Source organism: Lonchura striata, chromosome 10 (assembly GCF_050655825.1).
Source record: "Lonchura striata isolate lonStrDom1 chromosome 10, ASM5065582v1, whole genome shotgun sequence".
In the NCBI taxonomy this organism is placed as follows: Eukaryota; Metazoa; Chordata; class Aves; order Passeriformes; family Estrildidae; genus Lonchura; species Lonchura striata.
This window is the reverse complement of record NC_140712.1, coordinates 13,450,399-13,476,138: the sequence shown is the minus strand read 5'-3', so window position 1 is coordinate 13,476,138 and position 25,740 is coordinate 13,450,399. Positions and strand designations below refer to the sequence as shown.

The window sequence follows — 25,740 nt, the reverse complement described above, 5'->3', positions numbered from 1 at the left end:
TGATGTTCAAGCTGAGTGAGCCATAAGGGTCTTCAGCCCAAGGCCCAAGCACTAATTAATAGAAGTCATGCACAATAATGTTTTCTTCAATAAAAAGGTCTTGCTCAGCCTCCCAAAGCTCTGTCAGCAAAGCTCTACATGTGGCATTGTTCTCTGAACAAGGAAGTGAACTAAGGCTTCTAATTTCTTGGCTAACTTCATTTAAAGAAAGAATGAGATTGGTGCCAAAAAGCAATCAATGGATTCCCACTCAAACAAAACACTTAAGACCATGATTTGAATCCAGTTACTCAAGTATTTAAAATTATGAATGTGTGCAAGTGCCTTGCTGGGTGAAGGTCTAATGACTTCAGTTTTTGGACTAAACTCTAGCTAAATCAAACAAATAAATGAGCATACACTTGAAAATTCAAAGTTTATTTAATGATAAACTCCAAAATCCTAGTTTTCTCTTTATTTGCAGCCACACACATCATCTTGCAAAGTGTCCTTCTTCCATAATGGTATTTGAAAGAACTGCTTCAGTCTGGGTTCACTTATCTAAAAATGGGCCAAAATGTCGTGATCCTGGGAGATATGTTATCAAGAGATCTAACAATAAGTAAATATCAAATTAGGGCTTGGGTAAAAAAATTTAACAGGACAAAACAACTGTACCTCAGGAATCTGGTCAAAGTGCTTTCTTTCAAAACTTGATAAATAGATTATTAGATATTGTCAGAAAGCTGTGATGATTCTTTTTCTCTACCCTTAAGTATTTCTTAACAAAACTCATTTAGTTATACTGACTAAGGCTTTTTGGAATTTTGCTTAATATTTTTTTTTAAAATTATTTTAATAGTAGCCTAAAAGTAAATTCTGGTAAGTTATATACTTGAAAATGGATCTATAGCCATCCTAGTTTCACTCTAGTAATCCTTATTAGCAATGTACATATGCATTACATATTTTCAAAAGAATTTTTTTAATGTATGTGATTTTACTTTTTCCTCAAAGAAGAGAAATGAAGAACCATGCCTTCAAATGCTTTTAAGGCACTGATATATACAAGAACTTTTGCACCTGAAGTCTCTCATTAATTATCAAAGAACTATAATCAATGATAATTATCACTGCATCCATGATGCTAAGATCAATAAACTAACACATAGTCATAAGCCCTTTGAAAATTTCAAGTTATTCTGGCACCTAGTGTCCTGTAGACGCAGATTCTTTATGTTTATGACAATGTCACCCCTTTTTTATGCTTAGGCTTATGTTTAATATCATGTCTTCAAAAAGACCACATTTTAGGGAGGAATTAATCCCTTTAAAGCAACAGCAAGGTTGAGAAACTATACTACAGCTCAATATTATATGAAGACAATTTATCTAAACAACTGTTAAAACAATCTTTGCAAATGGAGGAGATGAAAAAAAAGGCAATGCGTGCAATTTATAATTATTTAGTAGTAACTGGTAATAGTTAATGAAATAAGACATCAGCTTTTATTAAAAAGTTTGAAATAAGGATCAGTTTCCCATGTTCACAGGGGACATAACTAAAATTCATCTTGTACTTGTGGATGATAATTTCAGTTTGCTTAGTTTTTTTATTTATGAACTTCTTGCTAGTACAGGCAGCATATATAGATTTTTTACTGCTGCTAGATGAAAGCAGGTTCAAAGTGAGATTTGACTTTGCATCTATCTTTCAAGATCTGCTGTGTATAATACACACTAAAAGCTTCACCTAGTTTGGCCTCATTATATCTTCCTTAATTGAGTCTTAATAAAAAGACTGTGTTCTAGTGTGAAATTTATTAATTGGTTTTCAAGAAGAGAGGCTTGAAGCAATATAGACATCTCAATTAGGGATGCATTTCAACATAAATACAAAATTTATGCCTCCTGTGATTACCAAAATGACTTAGAGCTAAACACAGAGAACTGACACACCAAGTCTCTATTTTGTACCTGGGTAGGAAAAGCAAAGTATTTCTGTAGTAGATTGATTTACTGCTGCTGAAGACTAAAGTTAGGACTACATCTTGACTGTGTGAAAGGCTGTCACAGAGGGAAAGCTTAATTTATCAATTTGCCAGTTTCTCAGGGGAAGCCATTAATGACAACAGTATGAGGCTGCCTTTTAGCAGGATTCATTGGACTTATTTTCCTAACTTAAAAAAAAAATTATAACTTTTCCCCCCATAAAATATCAGACCTGTCAGGCACACAAAAGGACAACAGGAAATGGTGCTCTAAGCACCAAGACCACCATCTATTCACCTCACAGCTTTCTCCTTAGATTCAGAACTTCAAGTGCCATAAAAACAGCACCATTGAAAGCAAGAAAACAAAAAATCCAAACATTCCAAAACCTACAAGATCCAGCCTACCAAATGTTACACACTCACTTTGCACACAATAAGTGTCATTTGCTTATCTCTGTAGATGCCCAAGCCAAGGCACACTGCAACAGCAGATCACAAATCAGTCAGTAACTACTTCCTATAAGTAGCATGGAGCATCCTAGTAGAACCTATTCAACTCACTTCAAACTTTTTAAAATAAAACAATTTTTGGTGCCAACCAGGGACAACTTTTAATGAAATTACAAAAATCTGTACAACATGACCACAAGAAAAATCTCACCTGTATATATGTTTTCATGCCAGAAAAAACACACAAAAGTACACCTGAGTCTGTGTTTTCCTGGCTGCAACTGAGTTTAAAGCTATCTGCAGTTCTAACAAAGACTTAGACTTAGGAAATATGCTAAACTTGCACAGAGCATGTGTGACCTCTACCACTAATCACCATTAGTTCTACTTCATCAGAAATAAAGTCTAGAAAACCTTTAATAAGGAACAGTGCCTGAGAGAATAATTTTAATAATTATTTACACACAGTTTTTTACCTCTTAATCTGAATTTGTAGTTTGTTAGATTAGTGTAATTTTAATTAAACCCCTGTTTGGCTGCACTGGGTTTCAGCAGAGCTCCTAGTGAGAAGGGTGGAGAGCTGAGCCTCCTTCGAGGCACTCCAGTACAAGCTCTCCTTTCAGCTTTGTACATCTATGGCAGGGTCAAGTGTTTTGACCTCACCTCTGGAAGAAGGGTCACTGAGCACAGGGAAGCTGTGATACTCTGCTGGCTTTCCATTGCTGAGTTGCACTGCAGCAGCTCTCCCGTCCAATGACCCCTTCCTTTGATCTCACAACAGGTTCAGGGAAATGAAAAACTGACAATGGCTTAGTGGAAGAAGAAAAAGCAAAGGTTTTCTTTGCTTGCAAAGACAGAAGAGTTGACAAGGACAGGAGACAAGAGTGCACTTCCTGGAATTTCTGCCCCTGCACAGGTGACAGGATGAAATTAAAGGAACAAACCCATATTCAAATTTTTCATCTTTCAAAGGAATCACCATGTTGTCTTAAATGTTGTTAAAAGGGGAAGAAAAAGGGTACTGTTGCTTGTGAGAATGATCCTCTTTCACCAAGAAACTGTCCTGTGGTTTTGGTCACAGTTTCTGTGTTTAACTAGTGGACAGAGATGACCTAAGTACGTTAGTCCCCAGCTATCCCTGTCTACTTCTGCTGTCCCAAATAAAGGCTCTTTCACCCTGTGCAATATGCTGATCCACACACAGAACTGAGATATTCGATTTCATTTCACATCTGCAGAGAGATGGGTGTTAAGTGGAGGATCCACAAAGTTAGCACACCTCCATTATGCCAGGTGCCCATTTTTACACACTTGGAACAATACAAAATTTGTATATTTCCCATGTGTGTAACAACCTAAAGCTCTGGTCTTTGCAACTTCATCTGTTTAAAGATACAATGCACACTTATTTTGCCACTTACACTCAATGAGGAAGAGATTTTTGTAAGTAAGGGCAACCTGTGGGTGGGTATTTTCACAGAATCAGAGAACAAGCTGAGTTTGAAGGGATCTTATGTTAATGAGCACAAATTTCAAGGAAATTTGTTCTTTGGATTTGTTGTTTAATTTATCATGTCCTCGTATTCTTACTTCTTGGGTCATGGCTCTTGTTTCCTGCAGGTTTGGTATTTCCTGCAGGCTTAGTTATTAATAAGTTATTTTTTTTGTCCTGCACTATACTTCTGTCAATTTTTAACCTTTTCATGATACTTTATTTAAACACTTACAGACTAGGCAAAAGCTCCCCTGAACAACAGAATAGTCTAAGATATTTTGAGGATTTACCAAAGGAACATCCTGCAGGAGCTCTAACTCCTTCTGAATGCAAGGTGAACATATTGAGCCTAAAGAAAAATTAATATATTTGCATTCACGTGCCTTCTCTTTCTTAACAACCATGTAATCCCCTTCTTCCTTTTGCACATAATGGAAGAGAAAAAAAAAAAAAAGAGCTTTTTTGCAAGCTAGCTAGCAAATGCAAATTTAAAGCCTCTTTGCCCAGTACAGAATGTGTCTGAATTCCATCTGGATCACACTGCTACATGCCAATTACTTTAATTAGGGTGAGATCCAAGATTCACAAGAGAAAGTTCATAGTGTAATTAAGAAATAGTTTTTCTCCTTAGTGCTCCCTTTTCATCTTCTTCTTTGCTCATTTTCCTGTTTCCCACCCACCCTTTCTCCTTTCAGGGACTTTTTCATTCTGATTCTTTTGGCATTAGCATTGTGGCACTTACATCTTCAGAGAGGCATGAAAGCCAAAAAGCTGGTTGCCTTTAATGCTTCCAAGATAAGGTGTAAAAAAATGAAAAGCAAAGAAATGAAAGTGAAAGGTTTTCTGCTGTTTTCAAGTGATATTTGGTGTGGTGTGGCACAATGCTTTGAAGTGTATCTTATTAAAAGCAATGTCACATCCTGCCAAGAAATGGCACTGCTCATCACTCAGGGAGCTGGGTAATCTCACAGAAACACAAAAAATGGACTTGCCAAGGAAGGAAAGGACTGATTAGGTTATGTAGATGTTCTGCAGGAGCTATAATCAGCATAATACTGAATGAATCAATGAAATTAGTGTTGTCTTCACAACAACAGCAAAAGACATCAAGGTTTGCTACAACAACAACATTAATTTGAAGAGCTACCCCATCTCAATCTTCTTTGCAGCTGGCATGGATTAACACCAACAGTGGGCAGCTTTTAACAATTCCTAAGTCATGTAATAGCCAAGGCTATTTGTTCCCCTCTCTTGAGACTTCTAACCAGAAGTCATGTAGAGCTTGACATTCATGTGTCTTGTGGCAATAGGGATGTCATCACAGATTATAGAGATTAGTGTGGAAACATCTGGGTTTAGACTTACACAAAATAGTTTCTCAATAAACACTTGTTTGCTTCTGTCCTAAACAAGAATACTTTTTTTTTTTTTCCTGGAGAAAGTAGTTTAGTGGAATGTTACAGAGTTGGTATTAAATAGGAAATAAATTTATTCTTTAAATGAAAGTGCATGAATTCCTAGTCAGGATAAATTATTTAGAAAAAGATTTTTTGTCAAATGAGAGCTGGCCCCTGCCTCATTAAAAGAATGATTCAAGCCTCTCTTTTGTAGCAGGTAGCAATACCTCACTGACTTCATCTCAACCCAGACCAGGTTATAGATGCTTTAAAGGCAAAATGTAGCAATGTGAGCTCAGTGCACTTGAAGCACTGTTTTACGATGTGAAAAGCCTTCAGTAGGACACTCATCAGTCACCTTTGAAGGGCTCTTTTGTTCTGTTGAATTAAAACCTGTTTCCAGTTGATTTCAGGTAAACTGGAGAAAATAAGGATCTTCCACACTTGCATTTCTAACAGCTCACTTTTGAAAGTTTACAGTCATACCTTGGTTTACTGTAGCATCTTTCCCACAGAGGCTAAGTCCAGCCACTACAGACAATGCAAAATTATAACTGCTGCTTTATAGCCCTTAAATATTCCTCTGTGAATATCTTGTACAGGCATACAACGAATTTGCAGTTTTTCAATTCCTTTTGCAGTGACGTAAGTGAACATGATATGGTGTTAGAGCAAAGCTACATTTAGATTGACAACATAAATAATCCTTAAACACATTCACAGTCTTAAATTTCAGGAATTCTCATGTGCACATGTATTGTGATGACAGTCAACTTGTGATTAAATTGATCGTTGCCTGAATAAAAAGTAATACAATAAGTGGAGTATATGTACTTCTAATTGAGTAGGCAAGCATGCATATGAGAGAGTAAAGGCCAAATTAAGATCAACTATGACATTATTAACATTTCCAGAAAGATTTATGTCCAAATTTTTTCCCCTGTACTGTAGTACAGGAATTGCATCTTTATGTCATTAGATGGAAATAAATAAAGTATACAAGGTTTTGTTTGGCTTTTTTTTCAATTCTGTAAGTTTTCTTTAGTGTAAGTTATTCTCCTGATAAGTACATTTTGCTCCAGAAATATAAATATTAAAAAAAAATTATGCACTGTGGAACAGAAGTACTGACTTGATACTCAGTTTCAGAGTCCCACGTGCCCTATCATTAGTGGCAGACTGATTGTTTTCTACATTTCAGCAAAACACACTGGACTAATTATAATTTCACCAACACTGGAGTTGAAGAACACAGATTAATGATCAGCAATTAAAACATCAGCAACATCACAAACAATAATGCTTCATACTGTTAATTTCTGTTGCCTGAAGTCACGCTATTTCTCTTTGGGCAAGAAATACATAATGCAGTCATTACTTCCAACATGAGTAAAGTGCTATCACATTACATGCTGAGATTCATACACTGTAGCTCATTTACAGCACCTAGACAGGAATGTGCACTTGGTGGATTGTGCATATGTAATAAGAAGCTAAATCAGTGTTAAGATCTGAAATACCAGAAGTCAGTTAGACTCCTCTATCAAAACATATGCACAGATTTTAAACAACCATAAGCTCAGTGTAAACAAAGTACATTAGACTGGAGTCTTTACCTTCAGAAGTTTTTCTGGCAGACCAGTGCTGTCAGATTCAACTGACAGAGGTACAGCCTAAACTTTCGTGCTACGTTTTCTTAGAAACCTAACATCACTGTAATCCTTTCTGTCTGGTGCAGCATTCAATTTAATCAAGTCTCCAGCACAAAGCTCATCTGATGTCATTTCTCATTTGTGCACCAGGAAATCAATGACTGCAGCTGCAAGTCCCTGCAGTAGGTAACTGTGGTTTGCCCTTGCCCTTTGAGCATTTGCCTGCAGAGTTTGGAGGCTGTCACCCTGCAGTCAGCAGGGCTTGTGGTAGCACAAGTGGGGCAGGACTTAAAACAGCCCTTTTGTCAGCATATCTGCAAGGGCATCCCATTAGCTGTGGCACAAGTGATTGTGTGAACTCACTTGCTGTAAAGCTGTTTCTGTTATGCTCAATATTCTCTGTTATCTTTTTCACCTACTGAAATTTATGTTGGGAGATGCATTCAGTAAACTGAAAAATAAACAAATGTACTATCTCTGTGTTGAATGTCAGCACCTTTATGTGATCTGAAACACTGAAAAGCAAGCTGGGGACAGCTTTGTTATGAAAGAATGGTGAGCAGAGGCAGACACAGAGGGAATGAAAGCAAACACATGAATCTCACTAGTCATTTTCAGAATGGAAATATTCCGTTCACTCAGATGCAGCCCTATTATGGAAGTTGAAATGGATATTAAACCCAGGAAAGACACATGTTAATGTTTGCTACATTTAAAATTTTTCCTGTATAATTCACCAGGATAAAGCAAGATGCCAGCAGTTGATATTCTTTACTACTTATTTATCATGGAACAGCTAAGTCATCTCTTACTGAGACTCCTGATGACTATGGAAGTACTAGACTGATAGGGAATAAAATAGCCCATCAAGAGGAAATATCAACACTAGCTGTGTCCAAAACTGAAACAGGTGCAGAACTGTGAATGGACATACAGATAAAGAATGGACAGATAAATTCACAGGGATGATCTGCCTGGTATAGCAAATATCAGATCATTAGGAATGTCGTGGAAGTGGAAGGAAAAGTCAGGTGTTTCATTTAACTGCAAAAACTTTCTGATTAGTGTCTAACTTCAGACATTTCTTGTTTCTTTCTAAGCAGCTGGAATTAAAGCTGTTCATGAGCTGCCACCTATGAACAAAGATTCTGCCACCCTGACTTACTGCATCAATATCTCACAAGTATCATTAGAACCAGCTGATATATTTATGAACAAAAATGTTACATTGTAGAAAGCTTGGAAGAATTTTTCCCTAATACATTAGCAGCCCTGGAGGCACTGTCACAGAGCTGCCAGAAAAAGGTTTGGTTTAACTTCCCAAATCCAATTCCCAGGAGCAGCAGGGATTACTGCAAGAAAGATCTTTAGCAATTGAAAGAGACTTTCCTTATGCCACTTAATGGGACGCCCTCTGGCCAAATGAATATACTCTGTGAGTTCTAAATTCAGCCAGGTTGAAATTCATGGTGTGTCTTGCTATGATACAGAGAAGGATGGTTCCACCTGATACCTCACACATGGCATATGGGCAACTATCACGAGTGATAAACAGAATGTCTGTTACCATTTCTCAAACATAAGCATGGATGGCTGAAGGCCCAGGCTAAGAAAATCCCCCTTTTAGAGCCAAACAACAGGAGGAACAGAATTATCATCATTTTCTTACAATACTTTATGGGCATTCTCAGATGCTCAGACAATGGGGCTGATCTGCTCAACTGCTCTGCTTGCAGAAAAAGTAGTTGGGATATGGACTTTATATACATTTAAAAACAAAGAGCTACAATTCACAAGTAGCTTTGCCAGCTGGAGGATAGCCAAAGACACAGCCAAAGAGCTGGGCTTTAGATTCCAACTCAGGGAAACAGTTTCCTTAAGCATACTTATTACCTTCTCTTGTGCAGTATCTTCACACAGCATTATTTTTCATCATTCATGTTCCCAGTATGGTGGCACTCAGTTAAGATCATTTTCAAAATGGCAAAAAATGAGCCATTCCGGAGCTTAGTGTTGTCATGACAGCTTCAGACAACTTTGCTTCAGATGCTTACGTGTGAAGAGCCTTATATTAACCTTATATCCACCATAAGAGAAATTTTACATGACAGTAAATGCTCTTAAACATATTTTCTTCATTTTGCCTTTTCTCTTTACACTAACTTTTATAGGCCTTAAACTCTATACAAGTGTCCTGGTAGAGGTGTTAAAATCACAGACATTACGGTGCTCATGTTTCATCACCTCATTGTGCTGGCCTGCCCTGTCATAACCAACACTTCCTCTCTGAACACAACTGTAAGAGACATCCAAATCCTGCAGAAAAGCCCAGACCATTCTGCAGTGCAACTCGTACCAAAGACAGTTCTTCCTGGCAGTCCTACAAATCATATCTGGTGATACTGGTTAGAAGAGCACAGACAAGCTCCATCCATCATGGCAGCAGGTTTTTTTCTTCTAAATATTATCTTCTGCTATATGTAATTGGAAGAAATATCATTGTAAGAAGAAACTATTTCAGAGGCACTCTCTGTATTTCAGAGGCCTGTGTTTGAAAGGTTAGAAGTACCTGTAAAGTTTGACCTGATATCAAAGGCATCAGCAAATGTTCAGTTCCACACCTGGATATAATGAAGTCAAAGAAGCCCCTGAAAAGAGCTCCCCAACACACACCTCCTCCACAAGGCTCCAAAATTTTTTTGTCTTATGACAAAGCTAGACTCCAGCTCAACAAACCCACAAAATGAAATCACTTTCCATTGCATTATTCATTTTGGATGTAAACTTACTGTGGCAGATATCACCAAACTATTTCAGAAATTTCAGAGATGTTCTTATATGGCTTTCAGCAGCAAATAATTAGATATTTGCTCTCAGAATAATACAATGAATATTTTGAGAAATATGTAAGCAAAAAGGAGGTTTTATACAGAAGCTTCACAGTAAATCAAACACATCTTATCAAAATGTGACCTATTCAAACTTCAAGTGATGTAGTGAAGAAAGATCATCCCTTAGCTAAGTACATGTTAAGTTCAGCAAAACTGTCAAAGCCCTTTTAGGCAAACAGCCCATTACAGCCCATGAACATTGTAAACTATTACCACTGCCAGGGTAATGTGGGATAATTTCTCCAGAACTGCAAAGCTGACATATTGTCATTTGACTTTTTCTCAGAACTCTACAGATAGATCGACTCTGCAGATAACATGCTTAGCAGCAGGAAGGTTTTCTCCCTTCTCAGAACAGCTAACAGAAAAGATGGGAAAGGCAAATCTGTACAGGCTACAGTAGCTACAGCAGCCAGAAAAAATACAGCAACAAAATCTCTTAAGTATTCCATAATTATATATTGTTCTATGGCACAGAGCTTGGAAAAATCAGCTGGAAGATAGGCAGAAATCATGACTGATTTCTGTGTCAGGGGTAGAAAAATATTACAGCACTGACTCCCAGCAATAGAATCCTCAATGCACAAGTTTACATGATTAAGCTGCAACCATTTAACTCACCAGGCATTTGATCGATATCTCTGTCACAGGAGAAAGGACACAAATTGCTTTGGGAAATGCTAATGGACATCCTAAGGTGTAGCTGCCTTCCAAAAGCATCTTCCTATGTTTGTACACTAGGGGGGTCTAAAGCAGGAGCACTGCTGCAGTTGCATGGGAGAGCACACATAGGAGATATAATTAAAAGATGGAGATAATAATGCAGAACATAATACTAACCATGAGGCAAAAAGGGTTTTCCAAACATATATGACTGCTAAAAAGCTAATACAAAAGCCTGAGGTTCTTTAATAAAAAGGGCAGCAGATGATCCACTGTGCCTACCATAGCAGGTCTTGGGTACTCGTAACAGTGCAGTGTCAATGACACCTTCAGGATAATTACTGGTTTATCCTGAGGGCCTAAATACATAATCACTTTATAACAGATGCAAACAGATTATAAAAACCAAACAGATATCATATAGGAAACAAATAAAACATGAGCACCTGATGAAAAACAAATATTCCTTTGGACCTTCAAATCACAGTTGTGACACAAAATACTGCAAGAAATCAACTAATCTGGCACTTTCTACTCTCAGTGACTTTCTCACATATTATCACACTTTATTGAGTTCTCACTGATTTGATATCACAGCAGCCCTGATGAAAAATGGTTAAAGAGAACACAGAGAATTCACTGTGTTCAAGAGGCTGTAAACAGATGTTTTGTCACTGTGGAGTTTTAAAATAAATAGAAGTTTAAAATAACATGCACCACAAATTTGGGTTAAATCACTTACTGAGTAAAAGGTCACAGGCCACTGCTTTTCAAACTGAAATGCAGAGATCTGTACTATGAGTATGGATAATAGTTCTAGAAAAAGCAGGAATTTTTTTTAAAAAACTTTTATTATAAGCAGTATAGCTGCCCCTCATATGCCAATCAACAAAAATTGAAATCATGTTTAGTTGCTGGAACTTGAGCTCATATGTTAAAGATTCATAGGCCTACCTTTAAAAATAAGTCTCATTCACACTTTAACCAATTTGTAAAAAAAACCCACTCATTGGACAGTGATTTGACTGAAAAAATCAGTGGCCTAGCCAAAACAAAAAGAAGGAAATATCAAAACAATGCTGAACTAATTTCTAACATTTCTAAGTAGAATTTTTATTTTTAAATGTCTTACTTGTTCCAAAGAAAATGTCTCATACTTGTATTTCTTTAAAGGTTTGACCTTCACAGAAAAAGTTGAATGTGTTTTTATTTAAATTTAAAAATTCCCCCAAAAACTCTGTATAATATATCTCAGCCATGTGTTTCACATCTGCTTTTCAGTATTACCAAATAACAAAGAATTTCACAATTCACACTGTTCATTTCCTCCCTAATGATTTTATGTAAATGCCATATTACTCCTAAAATACTGATAAGCCACAAAAATGCCAAAGGTTTCTGCATCAAGGTGCAATTGCATTAAGCCTCACTTTGAACTTTCTAGGATATCCTCTGGCTGAATTTTACACAGATCAAGTTGGCTTTGAGACTCAGATTGAACACTTATGAAAATGATTTTGTTTAAAAATATACTATTCAAAGATTTTTCTGCCCAAAGGAGCCCCTTTAACCTTCAAGCTGTACTTACTGTAGGAATTCATGTGAGCCTTGAGTAGTCCCAGCTCTCTTCTCACAGCAGTATTGTTTATGTTCATTGATATCTGTTCTCCATATCTTGACATTTTTCCCCAACTGAACTCTGCCTCTGGAGGATATGGATTCATTCATTTCCTGGTAACCAATATGTTCTCTTTGGATTTCTAAGAGAGATGGCAAATACTGCAAAAAGAAAAAAGTAAAATAAAGGATTTGAATTTTTAAATACATTTGAACTTTCAAAAATTTACTCCTTATTTTGTATTTTGCTTAAGTGATTGTTCATTTCATTGAGTTTCATCAGCATGAAAGAACACAGGAAGCAAATTCTTAATTTTCTTCTTTCAGTTATTCACACCAGCCACTAGACAGGTTAGACATCTATGGATAATGAGGATAAACACAAGTTTATTAGTAAGAACTGAATAAAAAGCATGCATCCTTATGCTTTAAAGCATTACAACAATAAATCTAGAATTGATATCCCTTTGTTGTATAAATACCATTTGATAAAGATTAAAGAGAAACTTTTCTTTCCCATATTAGTTCCATAATTGCCTGATAGTACTACATTCTGAAGCAATTTTATCAGAGACACAATAGACACATACACACTTTGGTAAAGAGAAAACTAATTTGCATCACTTGTTCTATGGTAATTGTGCATGTTTTCAGCCCATGAGCAGGTGAAGGTGCTTATCTCTCAGTAAAAAAAATGCAATTTATCTTGTAGGGTATATCAGGGTATGAACACCCAGCAAAGTTTCTCATGTCACAAACAAACGGACAATTTTCTCAGAGGACTCTGCCCATGAGCTCATAGCCCAGGATAAAATGCCTTCCTGTCCTGCATAAACCATAAACACCCATTTCAGAGCAGTAAGGGAGTGTCTGTACTCAGCTCAAAGCACACAAACGAAGAAAAAACCTTTATCTGAGGAAGCAGCAGATCTTAGAATGTATTACACTAAGAAAAAGTTGCAATTCATCAAGCTGGTTTTTCACTATCATTTATCAGCAGTAACCATTAATAGATGTCTACAAAGTTGCAGAAGGCTCCATTTCAGCATGCTTTTCAGGCCACTGTTTAGAATACCATGGCATTTAAGTAAAATGTTATGAAGTGACATCTTGGGATGTTATTTGATATTGCATATGGATGGATAAACTCCCTTCCCCCTGCCCATCAGCTGGCAGTTCCAAGCCAAAGAATCAATCTGGAAGTTCAGAGTTATGAGTCCAGAATTAAAAACTCAGTATGGAGAAGCAGTTCCCAATGAAGGCAGGAGGGATGCTACAAACTTTGCACGCTCCTTTTCCCACTGCCAGCTAAGTGAAGTCATGAATTTACACAACATTTTATCTTCCAGGCATGTACTCATTTCTAATGTAAATGATATAGGAAAAAAATATTGATTGACCATAAACATCTCCAAAAATAGTTTTTGTGACTAATGACTTTTTTCCTAGATATTTCCATTTAGTGCCTTTGAAATAGCAAATGCTGCAATAAATGTTTTAGTACAAGTAATTGGAAATAAATTATAGAAATATTTTATGTCTTTTCTTAAGGGGTAATTCACATAGCTATCCCAGACAAGTGTTACTACTCAGAAAAAAAATATCCATAGCACAAGCAAGATGGCTCTGGGTGACAGACATTGCTGAATCATACCACACTTCCCCAGGAGATCCGGAAATTGTCATCACAGCCACTTGCTATTAAAGCTCTAACAATTTAATAATAAGAACTGAAGCATTTTAACTGTTGCTGCCATCACGACATTAAATTATATGATGGACTTCCCCAAAATGATAAACTTTATATTATGAAGAAGTTTATGATGCATTAACTCCCCATCCTCTGTTAACATCTTTGACCAGTTCCAGCTTCTTCCACATACAGTAAATGTCACCAAATATCTTCATCCTTACAGAAAACCACACTATAAAGTTGAAAAAAAAATTATAGAAAAACCACATTTTCAGTCTCCAACTTCCATGTATAATGGTGTTAGGGTATATTTTGATAATAGGAAAACCCAGTATGAAGACAGGACAAAGCAGATCCTCTCATGAGGTAACAACTAATAAGCAGAGGAACAAACTTTTAGCAATAATTCTGGAGGACAAAACATTTCATTTAGGTACACAGGGAGTATAGAATAGACAAAATTTGTACATTGTCTTAAATACATAAACCCACCAAAAAGCTCAAGGATATGGACCCTGTGGGGAAGTCAGTCAGCCTCCACATCCTCTCATTCCTCTATGTCTCAGTTAAACATTGTGTCAACCAGTGCCAGGTCCTCTTTAGGTGGCTCCACACAAACTGCAGACCAGAAGCATTACCAAACTCACTCAGTGTCAGCCCCACCGAAACACAAGGCTATGCCCAGGAACAGATGCCCATGTACCCCATTGCCAAATCTTCAATTTGTGCTTTTTACATGAAGGATTTTTCAGTCCTTCTTGTGCCTCCAAAGTCTTTGTGCTTACTCTGGATTTCTTGTTATTCCAAGTGCAGGGAAATACAAAACAAGTTATATAGAAAAAACCCCAAAACTTTATAACAGGAATTTAGAATCTTATTGTACTTAATATCTTTCCATAAGTGTTCCAGACATTTCACACAGGTAATGGAGCACTGACTGTTTTGCACAGCCACCTGTGGAACAGTACATGCCACACCAGCTTGCTGTACTCAGTTGTGTTCATTACAATAAAAACAAACGTGAATTTAAACATGTATACGTACCTATTTTCAATGCAACTGTATCTAGGAGTGATTTTGAGTGTTCCCAGCATGAAAGCAGCAATTCTGAACAAAGGTACTACAAACAAACCTAAAAATTCATATTAAAAAAATTATCCCAAATATAACCTTTAACATATTCTAAAATTACTGATAAATAATGACAGTCATTTAGCTTTTAATGAAATAAAGACAACAGGAAAAATTCTATCTTGAAAGACACTGGGAAAAATGCAATTCTTGGTTATATAGCACAGCGTTCCACATCAATTTTGCTGGCTTGCAAATGTAAACAGTTTTGCACAAAGCTTGGCAATCTAATAATCAAGTTGAGCTCCTCCCAGATAATAATAATTTTTGCTTGAAAAGACTCTGATAACAAAGTTTCCTCTGCTGGGTTCAAATGGAACTGTGAGAGACTTGACTGTCAAGTGTTTTTCATGTCACTGCTTGCTTACTGAAACATGAAGAGAATAACAAGCTTTAAGGGACACGTACTAAAAGTAGAAGAATTAAGAAATAAACACCTGCACAGAAAAGTAGAAAAAATTTTCCCTACAGAACTGATTTCAGTTAAGGTTGATGCTGTGTCCCTAGTGAAGACCCTGTTCTCAATCACTTGCACCATTGAGGAAGCTGTAATCATCTGGGTGATGTGTCTCCCCTAGCCTGAATTTCCTGGAAAATTTCAGTCAGAATACTGCAGCTGTTCCTGAGAAAAAGGCAACGGGAAATAGCTTTTGCTTAGAAAGCAAAAGATTCTGAAGACCTTTATTTAAGAAGTCCCATGCTTTAGAATAAGGACTTGCCAAGTTGGCAGAGATCTTGTGCCTTTCGCTCTCTCAATGAAAACCACTCAAAAAAGTCCAACTTCAAGCCTTGTGGTCTGTGCACAGCCAGCACTTCCTGGGCTTGTATTTCCCAGCCTTTCTGTCTGTACTGGACATGCTCCAGGGGCCTGAGAAGGTCTTTCAGCTCAGTGCCAAATCTGAGTTGAACAATCTGAACTAAGGCAAGAGGTCTTTGCTGCTATTTCAATACTTTCCTTACTAAGTCCAAGCAAAACACAAGAGGCAGCTCTCAAACTCAAATATCCAGGGAGAGCACCAATCCTTCAGGGAACAGACTGGGAAGACGATCTTGAGGAATGAAAAAGAAACTGGGAAAGTCTAGGGAAAACATAGATTGAGACCAAAACACTTGGATCAGAAGACAGAAGGAGAACAAATGGTGAACAAGCAGATTGCTGGGCAGAAAGACTTGAGTAAAATCCCGGAGAAGGAAGACAAAATTCTTTTAAGAACAACTCCTAGCTAGGAGATACCTAGGAATGAGGCTGGAGGAGGCTGGACACAGCTTCTGTGTCTCTTACAGTACCCTTCCACCCCCCACCAAAACATCCTGCAACTTAATGTCATTGTATAATGATAAAGCTTTTGTTCTAAGGGGTTTTTTCCTTCCTTTCTCCAACTTCTGATCATATTCATTATTTATATAATCTTACTACCTTCCTCTGAGGCAAATAGCATTGTATTTTTGGCTTACCTTTTAAGGATATATATATATATATGATTATTTTCCAAAGTCTTTTATTGTTTCCTGACAATTTTTTTTACTATTTTTTAAAATGAAAATACAATGTTCAATTTAAAAAATAAGCTTTCAATAAAAATGTTGACTTCCATGAGTGTACATGAACTCAGCTCAAAGGAACTTCCAGGAACACACCAAAATTAACATTTTTTGTTTTCTCCTTTATAAATCACCATTAATTTTATAGTAAATCTATTTATCTCAAACACAATGTTTAAACTGCTTTAGCAGAGAAAATTCAACTTCTTCTACAGAGCTATTTGATACAGAGCAGTTCTTTGCAAAACACTTCAGCATTTCCATTCCTTTTTTATGATTCCTTAAGCATCATAGCAGGTGTGGGTGTAAATGTATGTGATAACTAGTTGCCAACCTTTCTGAATTTTTATTTTCTATAGTTTGGTTATAACTAAAACAATTTCCAGATTAATAGTATCTGACCCACCTAAGACAAATCCCACCAAGTTTGGCATGTAATATTAAAGTATTCTGATAAAAAATAGACAGTAAAAGTAGAGAGGAGTGTTACAGGTAGCTTGAATATCTATATAAATTTTCAGAGATTTTGTTCAACATTGAACAAAAATTTCAGTACAAAATTAGCTGTAGAACCCTCATCTACCAATTCCCAGCACAAGAATACCTCTAAGTCCAGGAATGGCTCACATGTCAAATTTTCTCAACTTAATTAACAGGATTTCCTTTAGGATTATTAGGATAAAATATTCCAATAAGGAAATGTTCTTCAAACTAGAAAAAAAAGCACAAAGCTTTCTCAAATATTTTTCAATCCATTCATTGCTTCTGGCAGTCATCAGAAGAGCTGACAGCTGCATTTCAATTTTCAGATTTCAATATTGCTTTTGATAGATGTTATTCTTTGTATATATCTGGATTATTTCTAAGCCTCATTCTTCTAAAAGTCCCTGCACAGTTGGATTTAGTTTTCACTGTCAGTGGCCCGAACAAGATGATCACTTAATGTGAAAAGACCCATGAAGCAGCAAGAGAGAAGGACATGTAACAGTGTCAAATTCTACAAGATTCTTCTGTATTATTTAAGTTCATGTGACTGAATCACAGTCTGGAAAACTTAATTTTGGAAGTCAGTACTAAGTTTTGGAAGACAGTTTGTAATTGAAAAGTTCGTTTCTAATGAAAATATGAGGTGATGAAAGGTTGGACTAGCAGACTAGATCATTTGAGTCTTTATTAATAATATGAGTTCATTTTAATTCAGTGAAGCACATAATTGGCATCAAGCTTTCCAAGATCAGCACTCTTTCCTGTGACTTGAATCTGTAATATTTTAAGACATTTTTAATGTTATGGTAGATGTTTTTCTTATTTGCATTTCTAAATTAGGTTACTGTTAGATAGTTCAGAGGAATTATAAGCTTGTTGATTTTATTGAGCCCAATGATATCCAGTGGCTAGTGACAAATCTTTATAAGCCTAAACCCAAATTCCTTGCAATGACTCCACAGTCATCTTGCATTGTGGGGCAGCGATGAACAGGTCCCCCTGAGATTACTCCACCTTGAACAACCAGAAAAGGGCAATGGGGTCAATTACTGTGCAGTTTACCCCACAGCTGCTGCATATAAATCAGTTTACCAGAAGCTCTTAAAGCGCTTCAACAACATTTACTTCAATGCAATTATCTTTGTAATTCCAGACATTCTCAATGTAGGACAATGAAATCCAGAAATAAAAATACACAGAATGCAATGGAAATGGTCCTGGTATTTTAGACCGAGATCACCACTCTGAAAAGTACAGAAACTTTCTGACATTTGCCCTACTATCATGCATTTTATTGAGCTACTTGTCTACAAGAAAGATATGCTTTGAAAAACCCCCATGTAATAAAAATCACTCAGGCACATCAGAAAGTCCCACTCTATTTTATATGAATTTTAATCAATAAGATCCTTAGTATTTTTGCACTCAATGTTAGCAATGTCAGGATTCCCTGAATTACTCAAATTTTTTTCCAAATCCATAGTCTGATTTTTACTTCAACTTTCCAGAAGAATCTGTGATTCAAAAGTCTAAATTATATCATATCTATCTTTGAGGTATAATATAGTCTTTGTGGTACAACAAATTTAGGCCCATAATGATTGACAACTAATAATCTTCAGCTAAGTGATTACCAATTAAATTATTGTTTGGTTTTTGTTTTTTTTGTTTTTTTTTTTTACTTTACATGAACTGGTTATTTAAGTTATCGCAAATTGAGAATATCCAGGTATCATTAAAAAAATAAAGCTTAGAACCCAGATTAAGATAAAAGCAATATCAAAGGACCAGTGGGTGTGTTGAAATTTACTATTGTGCATCTCTGCCCAGGTTTACAGCCCTCATTACCCAAATCTTCTCCTTTAAATAGAAGTAACATATTGGAAAGTCTAATTAAATACTCTATGGTCTTTTTAGGTTTACAGAGGCATAAATGAGAACTAGTTACCCATCTAGCAATAGAAAAGCACAAGTCTGAATTTTCAGAAAGCCTCAACTTGCCATGGTTGAGCAATAAGGCAAGATTTCTCATATTTTATCTAGGCAGATAAAGCTGGTGAAGGTGGCAAGGAGAAACAGATGGGGTGTGGCTGATGCAAGCAGAAAAGTTCTGGCTTTCAGTTGTGCCAGGCTGAACAGCACTTCACGTGGCTTTACAGCATTTTCCTAGCTCCAAATACAGATTTGGACCCCAAACATAGCAAGAGAAGCTGAAACCCACAGAACTTGTGGAGTCACAAGGTCTTTAAAACCAAGACTCTCCTTTCTGGAGCAGCATCTCACCAGAGCAGGATCTGAGGTGGATCCCCTCTCATACATACTCTCTCTTTTGAAAGGGAGTACAAAAAAGCACCAAACAGGTGACTTTCTTGAAATTAACATTTAGACTGAATTATTTTCCTTGCCTACATAATTGTGTGTTTTTAAATAATTCAGGAATACAGAATAACATATATTAAGCTGGTATTCTTCAAAAGACAGGAGGTACGAAAAGGACAGTAACTTAGCACAAAATGTAGCACAGAGTACTCAGCCAGTCTCTAAGGTCCTCGAGGTTTGAAGCCATAACTACTCGCGCTGCTCCAGGATGCTTTCTCACCCATTCAAAGCACTACATAAGAAATTGATTGCAAAACTTCAGCCCCATATTTTAACAATATTTAAACAATGGAGATACATTTCTTTTATCTACTCAAAGTCAACTCTGAAAGAACCTGCAGAAAAAATACCATTCTGTTTTCTGCCACCCTTTTGAAAGTACAATTTTAAAAGGGCTGACACAGTGTTTTCCATTTAATAAATTTAAAAACACCATCAAAGGTTTTCTACTAAATTGTTTCATTTGATGGGTTTAGTCTAAACTCTCTCTTCTCTTGCTGTGCCAGCAGCTATCATCATACTTCACGACACTTCTTTAGAGAACACGTCTGCAGACCAGAACTCTGTAAAAAAGAACAAACTAACATTGCAGACTGTGTATTCCACATTAGAAGGAAATGGCTGTCTGCTGAGGGCAAGGCTCTCCACTGTGATAGTCAAAGCTTTGAAGCTTGGTCAAACTTCCAGGACACTGCAATCTGCCTCAAGTAGATGACAGTACGAGCTGCACTCTGGCAGAAGCAGATGAGGGACAGGAGGCACTGTCACCAATTATCTGAGTCTTTGACTGCTACAGATCCAGCTTTGCTTCTTTGTACAAGAATCCCCGCCCCACCAGTACTGTTCTCTACTCATTCATCTCTTTTGTAAAAGCTTCTAGAGAGAGCCCTTCAATCCTTCATTTCAAAACCTCAGCAGACCCCTGGGTAGCTGTTAAACACAGAATACTATTTATGAAGCACTGTCAGCTGATGCCACCTCCAGGGGCACAATGGCAAAGGGACCAATTCTTGCTGTCCACCAGCTCCCGAGCAGCAAAGGAGGGGATGCTGTTCTCAGAGTCCACACAGACAAGAAGCCCCTCAGTCTTCATGGGATCAGAAGTTTTGTTTGAAGGCAGTTCAGGAACCATGTAACAACACTGGTAAGTTTTTGATAAGTTCTCTCTCAGCTGTCCATGCACAGTAAGGACAGCAACACTCAGAATGAAGTCATTGCTCTACAGCCACATTCAGTTCAAACTAGAGCCCTCTGTCACTCAAGCTCAAACACACTGCAAGAGAAGTTAGGACTGCTTAGGCACAGGAATACACTAAGGTCAAACAGATCAGCATAGTTAGAGACCATGCAAAATAATCTGTATTATGTATTTCCTTAAAAAAAAAAAAAAAAAGGATTTAAAGCCTAGAATAATTATATTCAGATAAGTAAGTAATATTGGAAGTCATCCAAGAATTGGTGATGAATGACATCCTACAGCATGTTTGTGATGCTGTAGGATGTTCCTTTCCTACAGAGAGAGTGCACCCTTAGGATATGCCAAATACAAAGGAACTCAAACACAAACAGTAACGTTCTAGAAAACTGCACACAAACTGAAAGCACCAAAGTGATATTAATAAAAAATATTTTAAATCAAGTCAATTATTTCTAAATTTAAACAAAACAACAACATTTACAAAACCTCCACTCAGAGCAAAAGGCATGGTAGTTCTCTGTAACTTGCAATTTCCACAACAGAATTTTGCTTGTGGTAGGCTCCAAATGTTCAGCATCTCCCTCTCTACCTTCCCTCCCCAGGAAGCTGTAGAGAGCAATGAGGTCACCCCTCAGCCTTCATTTCTCTAAACTAGATAATCCCCAAGTCCCTAACTGCTCCTTACTGGCTATTCCTTACAGCCCTTTTGTATTTCAGAGTAATGATAAAGCCTTCCCACAAAAAAGCAGGGAGGTGCTGCATGTTTGTACAAGTGTCCACTGAAGCTGTGTCCTGATTCAGGCCCCTTTATAATACAGAAGATTAATGATCAACAACAAAGCTGCAAGAATAAGACAAAAACCAGTAACAGTTGCAGCTTCCTTATGTGGTAAGTGCTGATCAGGAAAACTTTAGACACTGCCTCTCATGCAGTGGGGCACATTTCTACTATACATGTGATTCTTAGCTGAGTTCATTCAATAAATCTGTGTCCTCAGTTCTTGACAACTGCACATTCTGCTTTGGCCCTTTTCCTCTGAATTGCCTTCACTCCTTCAGCACAATTGAATGACTGATTAATTGTAACAATTTTAGCATTGCCTTTGTTGCTCACACAGAGATGTCATTCATTTGTGTGCGAAAGCAGAGATAAGCAGTGTTTAGCAGTTCACCTTTCTGTCCTTGTACAGGGCCTAAAAAGGAGGAAGCATTTTCTTCAGGCTAATTATGCTGGTATTGGTTACTGTGGGTAACTCTGAGTGCCTTGAGGTGGAAGCATCTTGTTACCACAGCGTGACCACCGACAGAAACATTCAAAATGCCTGTCTTGCAGATAAAAACAAGCAGAGGATTTCCAGAAAGAACAGTTGGCAATTTTATGATAACTGGGAAATTGAACATGTTTATGCTCAAATGACAAAATATCTTACTTCCTTCCTATAAACAAGGCCCAGCCTTATGGTGTTATTGTGCTGAAATGAAGAGGGGGAAAAACGGTTTTCAATACTTTTGTTATCCCTTGTCCCTGGCTCTGCTGCATTAGCCTGTGGTCATGAATGAACAATTATGAAGATAAAATATTTTCATTAGCAGGTTTTATTTTGCATTTTGTATGACTTCAGTGAGGGCAGATTTGTTTTAATTACATCTTGCATTTTAGTGGCACACATTCTCATCGGGCACTTGTGTCACCCGTGAGCAGAGTGTATGATCTCCACGAGCACATGGCTGCTCTGTACTCAGACTGAACAGGGACGAATGCAACAGAAAACCTTACACAGAGCAGGAAGACCAAATATTTTTTAATCCTACCATGACTTAACCATGGAGAAGCTGGCTGATTTTATTCCCCTGTACCACCCAGTCCTGCTCAGATCCAGGACCAAAAGCTAAAACATTCTGATTTGCAGTCTTGTCAGCTGACACTGTGAAATACTGACAGGTGCCCGAGAAGATTCTCAATGTCATGGCCCTTGAAACTTCTCTACTCTCTGCCTTATCACTCTGCTTGCTAGTCAGGAATTCAGAAATTATGCTTTGTTTCCTTTGCATCTAATTTACATCTCAGACAGGGCTGTCATTCTAACACAAATATGAACAATCAAGGAAGAAAAAGAATGGCTGCAAGAACACCAGTAAAGTATACACTATTATTAAGATAGCTGGTTTTAAATATACAAAAATTCTTGTAAGGCTGTAATGAAACCCCCTCACAAACTACCACCTCTAAAAACAACTTTCTGATCCTATGCCGATTGTAGGAAGGAAGATTGAAAATCACCAGGAAACAATTCTGCAGTGTGAAATTCAGTGTGTAATGAGGGGTGCAGGTTCCCTCACCCTGGGCATGCTTTGGTCAAGCTCACCAGGCAGCACTGGTACGGCTGAAGTACCATTGTGATTTTAATATTAAGGAACAATTCTGTTCACAGAAGCAACATCAAAGTGAAACAGGCTTTGAAAACATAGAACACTGAATCATGCTGCCATTTAATGACTTTTATATCTTATGAGGATGGGGTAGTAGAAATTTCTTACAGTCTTTTATATCTGCAGTTCTTTGATACCTTGAAAGACCCCCTGCTTTCTTCTACTCTTCTCCACCAAACTCTTCCCAGGAACACTCTGGAGCAGCACACTAAACCCAGCACATCAGACAAGGGAACCCCATTCCTTCCATTTAATTTCCCCAGTGCTGCTTAAGACCAGAACAAGTACTGGTTTCAGAAATTACCAGTGGAGGATTCCACAACATCATTAGAAAAAAATGAGATTATTTGAGCCTGCATGTAAGTATTTAAAGGCTGGAATTATATCAGGAAAATATACACAGGTATATCCTAGCATCAGAAGGGCAAGAGTGTAAACATTTTTAATGCAGCCGATGAGATGTTACATCACAAACCTAACATTCAGTTAGTCAAATTCGCATTTGGTGAGAACTGACTTCCTAGCCTGAACAGAATCATGTCAGTCAAGGATGATGCTAATTTCCAACTGCATTGGCTTTGTAGAATTTAGGGCCTGATTCATTAATACTCGAAGCATTTTGCAAAGGCCATGTTTTCTGTGAGCTTTTGTGGCAGAGATAGACTGATAAATCCCAGTGGGTTTGTGATTCATAAGCCATAATGTGGATTTGTTTTGGCATTAGCATAGTCAATGATTAAATTAATTTCATTTAATAAATATATTCTCTATCAAATGCTACATTGTAAATATAGTGAGGAGGCTAGAAGCTGCAAAAATGTCAGAAAACAATCAAAATCTATGTCAAATATTGAGAAAGCTACACTGAATGCACATTTCTTCTCTCTCTGACATGGGTGATTCTATTCTTTTTCTATTATTTTTGTCTTCTTTATTTAAGTTCCAACTTATTTCATACTGCTGCAATATTTAAAGCCATACAACATATAACACATAAATTTATTATAGTCACTTGATTACAGGTTACAACCTAAAGAAGAATTTTCTTTCACTAGAATGCCTTTAACATCAGATTGTGTCATACATTAATGGGTGAGGAAGGCATTTAAAAGACTTTATCATTTTAGAGTAATGTTAGTAGGCAGCAAAGTCTGTTAACAGTGTTAATGAATTCCCATCTCAGCAATGAAGGAGCTAACTACTCTTTCATTTCAGATTATGGTTGTGTTTGGCTTCAGGCAACCACTTGGGTCATGGAAACACCTATTTGCAAAAGCTTTTGGTATAAGATCACATTTAACTGTGTATCTCTTTGGTTCTTGATCAATTTAACTTTAGAAAAGAAAAAGAGCAGGGACAGATTCTGCGGATTTAAATTAGTTTTATCATTTAACTTGAATAAAACAAAAGATTAAAAGCTATTGACTATCATAGCAGATCAAAAATAATGCAAACAATTGCTGTATCACGAATACAAATCTACCCAAGGACAATCCAATACTAATTCAGCAACCTCCGTCCTCCAGTCTTTTCCAAAAATCAGAATAATGTCTCCTGTTCCCTTACCAGGGCCAGTCACAAATTTTTTTATGAACTGCACAGACTGAGGTGAAGTTCTCTACCAGCTGACCAGGTGACCAAATGTGGCAGCTCAAGCTGTGGGCTATGAGCAAGCACTGGGTCACTCCCATCTCTCTCACCAACATGAAGGGCTCTCCATGTCATCCAGCAGGAAGGTTTGAGTCAGTCAGTAGATCAGGCAGCTAAGCATGATTTAAAATGCTAGATTTTAGATCCCTACATAGTTATCAATCTGAAGGAAACTGGAGATTTATACATGATAACACAATAAAACTCACAGTTTGAGACTTGATTGCTATTAAGGTCATTTAGGTATAGCTTTAACATTTGTAAACAGGTTGTAGGTTTTTCTCACCCTGGGCACCCTTCAGGATAAACAGAAATCTAGTTAAAAGTCAATAGAGTTTAGTAACTCATCTCATCCTAAAGAAGACATTTAAGAGAGCTCAGATGGAACATTCCTTCAGTGTATCTATAAACACAGAAACTGATCAGATTTAAAGGATTTATCTGGAATGCGAAGATTTGTGTTAAAGATTTTTGAACAAGACAGAAACAACATGGTTTGGTTCCAGAGCCTGTAAATGATCATCCTAACTGAAAACTACAGGGTACTCTGACCTGCCACCTACTGTTTCCCTCTGTTCTCACCTACGCTTGCACTGTGCCTTCTGAGAAACAACTTAGGTTTTTACTATAAACCTTAGTTTAAAACAAACAGCATTTTTACTGTGATTTTTAAAACATAAAAAATGAATCATCTAAATATGAAGGCAGAGATCTGTTGTTACAAGATTGTTTTGAGTCACAGGAAGGGAAGCCTGATTTTAGCAGTCCCAGTGTTCTTATCAGTTGAAAATGTGAACATATAAAGTTAAGTAAACTCTCACATCATTCATTTTACTGGACCAAAGCTGTCTTTAAAAAAAAAACCCTGGTATTTACTGAAATACAAACAAATAATCACATGTGCATTTACTTTCACTTTTCCTTGTCCCAGAGTCCTTGGCCCAAAATAAACATTAGAGAATGCTCCCCCCAAAAATTGAAATAAACAAAAAAAAAAAAAAAAAAAAAAAAAAAACCTCACACCAAACAAAACCAATCAAGCAAAATACCCTTACCTGACAGCTTTTTAACTTTTTCTTTGCCTCAAATTTGT

At 37.0% G+C, this 25,740-nt stretch overlaps 1 long non-coding RNA gene across 1 annotated transcript in view; it reads right to left on the bottom strand.

The window, feature by feature from the left end:
* LOC110474173 (uncharacterized) overlaps nucleotides 1-25,740 on the bottom strand; it is a 352,072-nt gene that overhangs the window by 283,528 nt on the left and 42,804 nt on the right. Inside the window, exon 2 of the long non-coding RNA XR_014957607.1 lies at nucleotides 12,110-12,300. This is a non-coding gene — a long non-coding RNA (uncharacterized LOC110474173). The remainder of the gene's footprint in view (nucleotides 1-12,109; nucleotides 12,301-25,740) is intronic.